Source organism: Ictidomys tridecemlineatus, chromosome 10, assembly GCF_052094955.1.
Source record: "Ictidomys tridecemlineatus isolate mIctTri1 chromosome 10, mIctTri1.hap1, whole genome shotgun sequence".
NCBI classification, from domain to species: Eukaryota; Metazoa; Chordata; class Mammalia; order Rodentia; family Sciuridae; genus Ictidomys; species Ictidomys tridecemlineatus.
The window spans coordinates 118,555,681-118,567,130 of NC_135486.1; the positions used below are offsets into that span (position 1 = coordinate 118,555,681).

The following is an 11,450-nucleotide window of genomic DNA, read 5'->3' on the forward strand; positions in this document are numbered from 1 at the left end:
GGAAGGGGTACTAGGGATTGAACTCAGGGACACTCAACCACTAAGCCACAACCCCAGCCCTATTTTGTATTTATTTAGGGACAGGGTCTCACTGAGTTGCTTAGTGCCTCACTTTTGCTGAGGCTGGCTGTGAACTCTCCATCCTCCTACCTCAGCCTCCAGAGCTGCTGGGATTACAGGCGTGCGGCACCAAACCTAGCCCAAAAAAGAATTTTTAAAAATCACATTATTACTACCAGTTGTAAGAACTATGTCATTGTTTTCTGCTGGTTTACTCTGTTTCAGGCTTGATGATGGCAGGCACTGGGTCTATCCCATTCACCAGTATCTTCTAGCACCTTCCACAGAGCTGGGGACTTAAAGGGACTCACTAAATGTGAGAGAAATGAATGAACAAACCACAGTCTCCCTGAGAAGCAGAAAAATTAGACATCTCTTTTCTGTTGTTTTGTTCTTGCTTTTGTTTCTGCGGAGCTGCAGGTGAAACCCGAGGCCTCAGGCATGTTGGGGAGCCCAGAGCTATCACTGCAGCCTGAGGCTTTAAAGAGCTGAGAGCTCCCTCAGGGCCTGGGAGCAGCTCAGGGGCAGATCGCTTGTCCAGCACGCAGGAGGCCCTGGTTGGAACCCCAGCCCTGCAAAAGTGAAAAAGTAAAAACTAAGACCACAATATTCTAAAAATCTACTAAAGCTCTACTGTCACTCAATTCTGCAAGATCTCCTCTGTGCTCTGCGAATTCTCAAAACAAGGCTAAGTCAGTATTTCTTCATTTCACAGATGAAGAGTCTGAGGTTCAGGAAGGCAGGGCTTGTGTCCTGGCTTATAGAACTAAGGTTCAGCACCAAGCCAGGATTCAGAGTGGGGCCACCCAGCACTGCCCCGGGGAGCACCCTCCTCACTGCAGCAGGCACTGTGACGGGGTGGACCAGCAGCCTGGGGCTGGGGGACCAACATTTCCCCCTCACATAATGGAAAGAGAGGAGTAAAGAACATTTGAAAACAGGCACAGAGCTTAGCGCTGGCCCCAGGATCTGGGTTCCATCCACAGCACCACAGGAAGAAAGGGAGGGATGAAAGGAGAGAAAGACAGGGAAAGACATCCTGCCACTGGGGTCCTGACAGTCCTGACAGCCTGTCCCCACCTGGTGCAGCTCTGCTGGCCTTGCCTGCCCCCAAGAGGCCCAACAGTGCCCTCCTGAACCTCCCAGCATTCCTCAGACTCTGGCCTCCACTGTGGTCAGAAAGTTCTAGACCCCTCTGGCCTCCATGCCTCCGCCTGGGAAGGCCCTTCCCTTTGCCTAAGTTCTGTTCCTGCTTCCTGCTCCTACTGAAGTGTCTCCTGTACAGAGACCCAGAGAGGTCCAGGTCCCACGCAGCGCTCTGGGGACCCTTAACACAGTGGGTTCATGTGCCCTGCAAAATTAGCCCAGGCCTGTGACACCCACCTGCAATCCCAGTGACCTGAGAGGCTGAGGCAGGAGGATCATAAGTTCAAGGCCAGCCTCAGCAATTAGCAAGGCCCAGTCTCAAAATTAAAAAGGCTGGGAGGGTCGCTCAGTGGTCAGGACCCCCCCCTTTGAAGAAAGTTCAAAGGGAACATGATGTCATATACATTTTACTCCAATTAAAAATGTCCGTGCCTTGGGGCTAGGGATGTGGCTCAAGCGGTAGCGCGCTCGCCTGGCATGCGTGCGGCCCGGGTTCGATCCTCAGCACCACATACCAACAAAGATGTTGTGTCCACCGAGAACTAAAAAATAAATATTAAAAAAAAAAAAAATGTCCGTGCCCAGCTGCAGGGTGGGGGGTGGCGACCCCGGTGGCCCTGGCCCTCAGGATCACAGGGGCACCCTCGCCCACCCTGCGACGACCCCGCTTGGGCCGGTTCCGGGCGCCCCGGTGCTCCGAGCCTCCTGAGCCCGTCGGGGGCTTCCGATCCCCCCGCTCGCCTCCACTCGCCCCGACCGGGCAGCTCCAGGGCGACCTGGGGCCCCCCCACGCCCTCTGCTCGCGGCGTCCACCTTCTCCATTTTGGAACCTGCCGCCGAGGGTTCCGCGGAGTCGGGGACAGGGACAGCGCCGCGGGCGGCCGGGCGGCAGCGCCACCTGCCGACAGGCCCGCAGATCGCAGCGGCGCGGAGAGAGGCAGGTGCGGGCGGCGGCGCAGGGACCCGGGGCCGCGGGGCAGTGGCGACCTGTCCAGGGCCAATGCGGGCGCTGGGAACAGTGCCACGTGCTGAACAGAGCTGGCAGCACCCGGGACCCCGGGGAGGTCCTGCCGCAGCCTCGAGACCGCGGAAGTGGCGGCCGAGTCAGCTTTGCACCTGGGGACCCTCCCCCGGTCCCCCTCCCGGGGAGCCTCGGGGCCCAGCCACGCCCAGGCCCTCGGAGGGGTTAGTGCCTTTCCTTTGTCTCCTTCCCCCTGGCTCCTCCTGCTGGGAAATCTGATAAGCTCGGAAAGCTGAGCCCTGGTGGACCCGTGGCCAGACTCTGCATCAGAGAACAGAGGCCACGTCCCCAAGGGGGCCACTCCACCACCAGCCGGCCTTCCGCGGAAGCCATCCTTGGAGCGCCATTTAGACTAAAAAGAGAAGAAGAAAAAATGTGTTGTTCATCTGAAGCTCGTGCGGCCCTACCTTAGGGACCACCGTGCTCCTTCCTGCAGACTGAGCCCAGGGCACTCACTGCACGGGGTCCACCTGATGTTTTGAACCCAGCCCCTGCTGCCCCGCCAGCCACTGTGGCTTTTTTAAAAAATGGACTTGTTTCTTTCTCTTCCTCTCCCTGTCCTCCCCAGTCTCAGGGGAAACAGGATCACCTTCCTGAGCACCAGAAGATCTCAGAAATGACCCTCTCCTAAATTAGTAAGTGAATTACAGCTCAGACCTAGAACACGTGGAAGGTGGCCTTTGAATCACCTCGTTAAAAGCCCCCTTGTTCCTGCTCATGGGCAGAATCCCAGCCTCTGGGACAGCAGTCCCCTGTGTTTCTCCTTTGCTAGCAAAGCAATAAACCTTGTTTTTCCTTTTTGTCAAAACTGTGTCCTCATTATTGGATTGACACCGGGGACAAGGACCAAGCTTTTGGTAACACTACCACCCAGCTATTCCCTAGGCCTTCTATTTTTTATTTTAAAACAGAGTCTCACTAGATTACCCAGGCTGGCCTCAAATTTATAATCCTCCTGCTTCAGCCTCCTGAGTCACTGGGATTACAGCTGTGATTACAGGCTGGTGTCACTGTGCCCAGTTAAGGGCCATGACTTTTCTCAGTTCCATTTGTCCCCGGACAGAAACTGCATTGAGAAATTCTGAGGAATGAAATAAATTTATCTAAATCCATGTAGGAATATGTCACACGGATCCCACTTTTATATATAATTATTATTTATTTATTTAAAAATAAACTGGGTGAGACATTGCACGCCTGTAATCCTAGCTGCTCAGGAGGCTGAGGCAGAGGAGGATAGAGAGTTCCAAAGCCAACCTCAGCAATTTAGCAAGGCCCTAAGCATCTTAGCAAGACCCTGTCTCGAAGTGAAAAATAAAAAGGTCTGGGGATGTGGCTCAGTGGTTAAGTGCCCTGGATTCAATCTTTGCTGCTAAAAAATAAGAAGTCGGCCAGGCACAGTGGCACCCGCCTGTAATCCCAGCTGCTGGGGAGGCTGAGATAGGAGGATCATGAGTTCAAAGCCAACCTCAGCAATTTAGTGAGGCGCTCAGCAACGCAGTGAGACCCTGTCTCTAAATAAAATACAAAATGGGGCTGAGGATGTGGCTCAGTGGTTGAGTGTCCCTGAGTTCCATCTCTGGTACCTAAATTAATTAATTAATTAATTAAACAATAAAAATAGAAGGAAGACCCAGTACCCAGTAGAGTAGAACAAGGAGGCCAGGGGAAGGGAGGCCTGGAGGTACTAAGAAATGAGATTGATAAAGTTATGTTCTGTGTACATAATGAATCCCACTTTCATGCGCCAATAAAAAAGAGAAATTTTTTTCAAAAGGCCTCATTCAGGAAGGAGGGAGGGGGAGGAGGAAAATGCAGTCAGATGGGGATTCTGGGAAACAGTGGCCTCCCTCCCCAGTCCCCCAGCCCCTGGGGCCCTGTGAAGCTGAATGGCCACTTCTCTGCAGGATCCCAGCCAAGTTCTGCAAAAGCAGAAATGATCCAGGCACCTGCGTGAGAAGAGCCTTGCTTGAGGAAGCCACCCAGACAGCAGAGAAGACCGACCGGAGCGCCAGCGCCACAGGAAGCAGGAACAGAGGGGCCTGGCAGGCATTGCCGCCCCATGCCACCCCCAGGGTGCCTGCAGAGGGCCCCCACCCTCCGCTGAGCAGGGCCTGCTGGAGCCAGGTGGGCCCCTAGGGAGCCCTGGTCCTGAGCCCAGTGGGCTGCCTCTTGGTGCCAGCCACAGGGCCCCCCTTGTGTGCAGCTCCCTGTGTGGTGGTCCAGCCCCAGAGCAGGGGGCCTGGGACCTACCCTTGAATGGGGACCAGTGCTACCTACCACTGCTGTCCTTCCTCTGGCTGACTGGCCTAGGCCCCAGGACCACGGCCTGCCGTACCTCCCCTGGCCCTGACCACCTCCCTCCCCTGCTAGGCTGCAGGGCCCCTCTGGGTCTCGTGTCCCCAGCAGAGGCTCTCCCTGTTGAGCTGGGCTGGCAGGCTGGGGCCAGACCCTCCACACACTGTGCACAGAGCGACTCTCACTGCAGAACCGGAGGCCACCTCTGCCTGTCCTCTCCTCTGCCTCCCAGGCCTGGTTCCCTGAGACTCCCCGTGTCACACCCCGAGCCAGGACAGCCTGATCCCGGGGCCTTACACATGCTGGGAAGGTGATCTAACACAGAGCAAAGTCCCAGCCTCCTCTCCTCTCCCTCTCTCTCTCTCTCTCTCTCCCTCTCTCTCTCTCCAGTATTGAGGACTGAAACCAGGGCCCCTCTCCAACTGGGCCACATCCCCAGCCCTTTTTATTCTTTATTTTGAGACAGGATCTCGCTAAGTTGCCCAGGCTGGCTTTGAACTTGCAACCCTCCTGACTCAACTTCCTGAGTACCCAGGGTTACAGGTGTGTACACTCATACCTGGCTTTTTTTTTGGGGGGGGGGCGGGGGGGTGTACCAGAGATTGAACTCAGGGGCACTCGACCCCTGAGCCACATCCCCAGCCCTATTTTGGATTTTATTTAGAGACAGGGCCTCACTGAGTTGCTTAGAGCCTTGCCAAATTGCTGAGGCTGACTTTGAACTCCCGGTCCTCCTGCCTCAGCCTCCTTGAGCCACTGGGAATATAGGTGTGTGCCATTGCACCCGGCTACACCTGGCTTTTTAATAAATCTTTTTTTTTTAATATTTATTTTTCAGGTGGACACAGTATCTTTATTTTATTTATTTTTATGTGGTTCTGAGGATCAAACCCAGGTCCTCGCACATGCCAGTCCAGCACTCTACCGCTGAGCCACAACCCCAGCCCTTTAATAAAGCTTTTAGACCTTATTGTATTTTTACCACTACTGGTAGATGTTTGATCCCACAATATGAACCACATAAATGCGAACTTCATATTCTTTTTTTTTTTTTTTTTTTTTAAATAGGGGGGGTCTTCCTTCAGGACAGGCATTTTTTTTTTTTTTTAAGAGAGAGTGAGAGAGGAGAGAGAGAGAGAGAATTTTTTAATATTTATTTATTAGTTCTCGGCGGACACAACATCTTTGTTGGTATGTGGTGCTGAGGATCGAACCCGGGCCGCACGCATGCCAGGCGAGCGCGCTACCGCTTGAGCCACATCCCCAGCCCGCGAACTTCATATTCTGCGGCCCGCAGCCTTCACCCTTGGTGTGAATTGTCACTGTTCCTGGGACGATCTGTGCTCTTCAGCACCTTCATGCTCCTGAAACTAATCACAAACGTGCACACATGTCAATTTTTTGCCCTCTGTTCCTTTAAATTAAAACCACCCAGCATAGGTTACTGAGGCAGGATTGCATTCAGCGCCTACAAGCAGCGCCTTAAATAAGAAATGAGGCCCATTGTTCTCGGATGACAGTTCAGGGTTAGGTGGTGCCAACTGCTGCCATTGCACTAGCACACGCTGCCCCTCTTTTAATTATTTAGTTATTTATTTTTGTACCAGGGATTGAACCCAGGGGTGCTTTGCTACTGAGCCACATCCCCAGCCGTTTTTATTTTGCTGAGGCTGGACTTGAACTTGCCATCCTCCTGCTTCAGCCTCCTGAATCGCTGGGATTATAGGTGTGCACCACTTTGCCTGGTAGGAGGAATAATCTCTAATGCATCAGAGAACAGTGGAATAAGTATGATTGACAAGAATTAATTGCGCTTTTCAAAATAGCTAGTAGAAGCCAGGTGCCATGGCACACGCCTGTCATTCCACTAGCTCCGGAGGCTGAGGCAGGAGGATCAGGAGTTCAAAGCCAGCCTCAGCAATGGTAAAGTGCTAAGCAACTCAGTGAGACTCTGTCTCTAAATAAAATACAAAATAGGGCTGGGGTGTGGCTCAGTGGTCAAGTGCCCCTGAGTTCAATCCCTAGTACAAAAAAAAAAGAAAGCTAGCAGAGAGGATGTGCCCAACACAAAGAAATGAGATACGTGTTTAAGGCAATTGGTTCACCAAGTATCCTGATCTGATCATTCCAAACATAAATGTTTGGAAATATTGCACTGGAGGGCTGGGGATGTGGCTCAAGCGGTAGCGTGCTCGCCTGGCATGCGTGCGGCCCGGGTTCGATCCTCAGCACCACATACCAACAAAGATGTTGTGTCCGCCGAGAACTAAAAAATAAAAATAAAAAATGTTGGAAATTCTCTTTAAAAAAAAATATTGCACTGGAAACCATAAATGTATACACTCACCATGTGTGGATTAAAAATTGAAGAGGACCTGGAGCTGTAGCTCAGTGGTAGAGCACTTGCCTGGCACATGTGAGGCACTGGGTTTGATTCTCAGCACCACAAAAAAACAAGCAAACAAACAAACACAAGAGTGGGTTGTTATAAAATAGGTTGTTCACAGGGCTGGGGTTGTAGCTCATTGGTAGGGCGCTTGCTTAGCATGTGTGAGGCTCTGAATTCGATTCTTAGCACCACATGTAAATAAATAAAGGTTCATCAACAACTAATAATTTTTTTTTAAATGGGTTTTTCCCTTTATCTTCTTTCTTCTGCAAATTTCCCTTCCACTTTCCACCATTAGTTGAAGCACCACAAAGCTCACCAGAAGCTAAGCAGGTACTAGTGCCATTCTCTTGAACTTTCCAACCTCCAGAACCCTGAGCCAAGATCAACCTCTATTCTTTATAAACCATCCAGTCTCAGGGTATTCTGCTATAGCAACTGAAAATGGACTAAGGCAAATAGTATCACCTCAAAGGGGCATTGTGAACATTAAATGAGTTTATATTTATCAAGCATGTAGAACAGTACCAGGCCCAGAGGGGGCATGAATGCCTGCGACCTCTTTCTGATTTGTAACTGTCCATGCCCAGTCACCCTGACAGACTGGCTTCTTGAGGGGAAGACAGGGCTTGTTCATCTCCACTTTTCTGGCGAAACACACAGCAGGGCTCATTCATGAAGGAGACATCTGAAAACTTATTTGCCACATAAATATTGTCACAGTCATGATCTTGGATGAATGTGTAGGTGTCTGAGCCATGGCCCTTGGCTGTCCTACCTCCGCGGGTCCAGTCCAGCCCCAACATGTCCACATGTCCCAGATGTAGGGAGTGCAGGCTCAGTCACCCTCAGGTGGGCAGCATGGACAAGGGCGAGTCTGCAGCCCAGAGCAGAACCAGTGACTTGCCCAAGACAGTAACCGGTCCTCCGGAATCCAGCACCTAGAGTAGGGCTCTGGGGTTTTTATGTTCATATGTTATTTAAATATTCTTTAATTTTTTTGGGGGGGTACTGGGGATTGAACTCAGGGGCACTGGACCTCTGAGCTACATTCCAGCCCTGTTTTGTATTTTATTTAGAGACAGGGTCTCACTGAGTTGCTTAGCACTTCCCTTTTGCTGAGGCTGGCTTTGAACTTGAGATCCTCCTGCCTCAGCCTCCAGAGCTGTTGGGATGACGCCTGGCTCATCTCTTGATTTCTAAACCCATTGTTCTGGTTTTCTTAACATTTTCAAACTGGCCTACAATCATATAAAACTGCAATTTGTAGGCCAGAGATTCCCAGGTCCAAGGGCACATAACAGGGTGGCAGGAATGAGAGAAAGACCCAGAAAAAAAATGCAAACATGGATTCTTGCCTAAGCTGGAAATTTATAGGAATTTTCCATGAGGTGGCAGCAGTTCTTCAAGTAGTTGTGGAAAAGATCTTGCTTTAAATTTAATTTTTTTTTTTTTTTTTTTGGCTACTGAAGAGGCCTTGTTCAGACACTTGAACTTTGCCTGACTTTAAAACCCACGATTTAAAAATGTTGAAACTCTTTTCAAGAGTCACTGTTCTCTTGACAATATTATTTTCTACCACTGAGCTTCTCCTACCTTTCAAGGTCATTTCCAAAGGATCTAATAAAAAGATGCAAAATCCAATTCCCACCGCAGCTACTGGAAAGCAGTGTTTAATTTTAGCGCTGCCAGCAAAATGGAGCCAGCGGTAAGTGATTTTGGCATCTGGAAGCGTTTCATGCTCCAGCACCGACCGGGCTCGTCCCTCCTTCTCCTCTCCCAGACTGGGCTGCCCGGTTAAATTCCATTTTCTCAAGAATTGCCCCGATCTCCATTTACAGAGTGAGGAAGGGGAAGAATGAGGAAGTCACGGAACTAGCTGGATTGCACAGAGGACCCAGGGCAGCTGGATGGGCACTTCCAGAACGGAACTGTTTAGTGTCTGGGAACAAAGGGCTGCATGGATGAGGCCAGAGGGAGCCTGGGTCCCCGCCTGCGGGGGGGCCCCTCACCTGATCTCTCTCTCGGCCTCTGTTTTCAACAATAACCACAGTGACATCCACACCCGCTCAACCGCCAGGGAGACTCTTGGAAAAACTTTCTTTTTCTTTTTGTTTTTGAGCAGGGTCTTGCTGAATCTGCCAGGCTGGTCTCCCACTCTGATCCTCCGGCCTCAGCCTCCCGAGGAGGAGCCAGGGTAACGGGGACACCACCGTTTCTAGCCTGAAGCCCCTTTGTGCTCTGCAGTGAGGCATCCGCAGTTTCAATCCCATCAATCTTTTTTCCACCTTCGCCTGCCTTTCCCACCAGAGAGACAAAGGAAGTGGAAGTGGGTCTTTCTCCTCTTCTGCACCAGCTCCAGGACCTCAGCTCAGAGTCCCCAGGGAGCTCTCCCCCCACCTGGGGCCGTCGCTCTGGGGTGGGGGCGTGAACTGGAAGCAGCCACTGGCTCAGCCCTCTGACCGCCCTTGAAGGGACTCTGCGGGTCCCTGGGTGGTCACGTGGAGTTCTAGCTGGGGACACTGCCAGCCGAGAAACCAAAGCTTTGGCTTTGGTCTGCTAAACACCAACTTCCAATTCGACCTAAGGGTTCCCCAGGGTGGGAGGCCGCAGGGCCTGGTGGAGTGAAATGAGCTGTCACTCTGGTCCTAGGACACCATTTTTACTTCATCTTTGTTGTTGTTTATTTTATTTTATTTGTTTTTAGTTTGGGGTACCAGGGGTTGAACCCCCCGGGGTGGGGGGCTACCCCTGAGCCACAACCTCAGCCCTTTTTATATTTTTATTTATTTATTTATTTTTTGGAGATAAGGTCTTGCTAACTTGCTTAGGCCCTCCCTGAATTGCTGAGGCTGGCTTTGAACTTGAGATCCTCCTGCCTCCGCCACCTCCTAAGTCACTGGGACTCTATGGGCATGTGTCACCACCCCACCCAGTTTAACTGCATCTTTGTACAAGTGCCCCACAGGGCAAGTGGTTAACTGTGACCCATAATTTGTGAGATCTTTAATTTAATATAATTATAAGGATACTCCTGAAATTCACGTCCAAATAACTGAAGGCTCCTCCAGACGACTGGTCAAGTACATCTCTTCCTCCTCCTTTCTCTTTCATGTCTCTTCCCCTAAATGATGCTTCAACCCAGAATTTACACACACACACACACACACACACACACACACATACACACACTGTTTTTTTTTTAGCAGTGCCAGGGATAGAACAAGGCTTGCTGGGCAAGTGTTCTACCACAGAGATACACCCCATTGGTTTTATTATTGTTTTTTATTTTTTTCTTTTTTTTTACTAATTTATTTGTTGCAGTGGGGCTTATTAATGAAAACATCAGTAGGTTTTAGGTCAAAGGCATTCATTAGTACGGCATCTTCAGATGGGAATAGCATGTCAAGGAATTTCCCCCGCAGCTGCTGGGGTCCGCATTTGAGTGACACCCCCTCCCACCTCCTCCCCCTGGACTCAAGCAGGAATCTGACCCCTAAGTCATATGTTAATGGATGGAGAGGGGGGAGGTCTGACCTGGAGTTGAGAGGGAGGAGGTCTGACCGCCGGGGTGTGTTTAGAGGTGAGGCCTTTGGGAGTAGTTAGGTTTAGTGGAGGTCTTTGGGGTTCAGCCCCAGGCTTGGATCCTGGTGGCTTTGCAGAGACCGGACCCACGGGTGGCACGGTGGTGTGGTTCCTGTCTCTGTCTTGTGATGCTCCCTGCCACCTTGGGACACTGCCAGCAAGGAGGACATCTCTATAACCAAGAATGCCCTTGCCCTGCCCTTGAACCTCCAGAAGTGTGTGCTAAATAAAGTTCTCTTCTTTATGGAGTTAGCCTCACTGAGGTCTTTGGCGGGATTTTGTTTTTCTTTGTTTGTTTTTTAAGCATATTAAGCAGGGTTTATTTTAAAAGGGGTAACATAGACTTGTCCTGGGAGGGAGAAGGGGGCCATGGCTGATATCCTGGTATCCGGAGAAGGAGAAGGAAAACCAGGGTTTTCTGACTTTTTTTTTTTTTTTTTTTTTAAAGAGAGAGTGAGAGAGGAGAGAGAGAGAGAGAATTTTTTTTTAATATTTATTTTTTAGTTCTCGGCGGACACAACATCTTTGTTGGTATGTGGTATTGAGGATCGAACCCGGGTGGCACGCATGGCAGGCGAGCGCGCTACCGCTTGAGCCACATCCCCAGCCCCGGTTTTCTGACTTTTTATTGGTTTCCTTTGTTCTCCTGCTCTCTCCCCCAATCTCTCTCCTTCCTGCAGGGTGACTAGGCTCAGGAATGCTCAGTGGGAAGGCCAAAAGGTGGGGAGGCATTTGGTTTGTTTTGCTGCTGGGGATTAAACCAGGGGAGCCTGACCACAGAGCAACATCCCCAGCACACACACACCCTGCCTTTCTTTTTGAGACAGGGTCTCACTAAGTTGCTGAGGCTGACCTGGAACTTGGGATCCTCCTGCCTCAGCCTCAGAGTCACTGGGATTACAGGGGTGGGCCATGGGTCCCAGTAGGCCTTCTGTTAGAATAATAAACACA

The 11,450-nt window shown here is 50.9% G+C and overlaps 2 long non-coding RNA genes across 3 annotated transcripts; both read left to right on the forward strand.

The window, feature by feature from the left end:
• Positions 1 to 1,331: 1,331 nt before the first annotated feature.
• Positions 1,332 to 5,495, forward strand: LOC144367472 (uncharacterized). 2 transcript variants are annotated; one of them, XR_013426888.1, is made up of 3 exons: positions 1,458 to 2,862; positions 4,135 to 4,354; positions 4,992 to 5,495. It is a non-coding gene; the product is annotated as an uncharacterized LOC144367472 (long non-coding RNA). The 2 variants fall into 2 exon arrangements; XR_013426887.1 differs by having other exon boundaries at positions 1,332 to 2,862; positions 4,135 to 5,495.
• Positions 5,496 to 8,369: 2,874 nt separating this feature from the next.
• Positions 8,370 to 10,747, forward strand: LOC144367473 (uncharacterized). Its single transcript, XR_013426889.1, has 2 exons — positions 8,370 to 8,622; positions 8,756 to 10,747. It is a non-coding gene; the product is annotated as an uncharacterized LOC144367473 (long non-coding RNA).
• Positions 10,748 to 11,450: the final 703 nt, after the last annotated feature.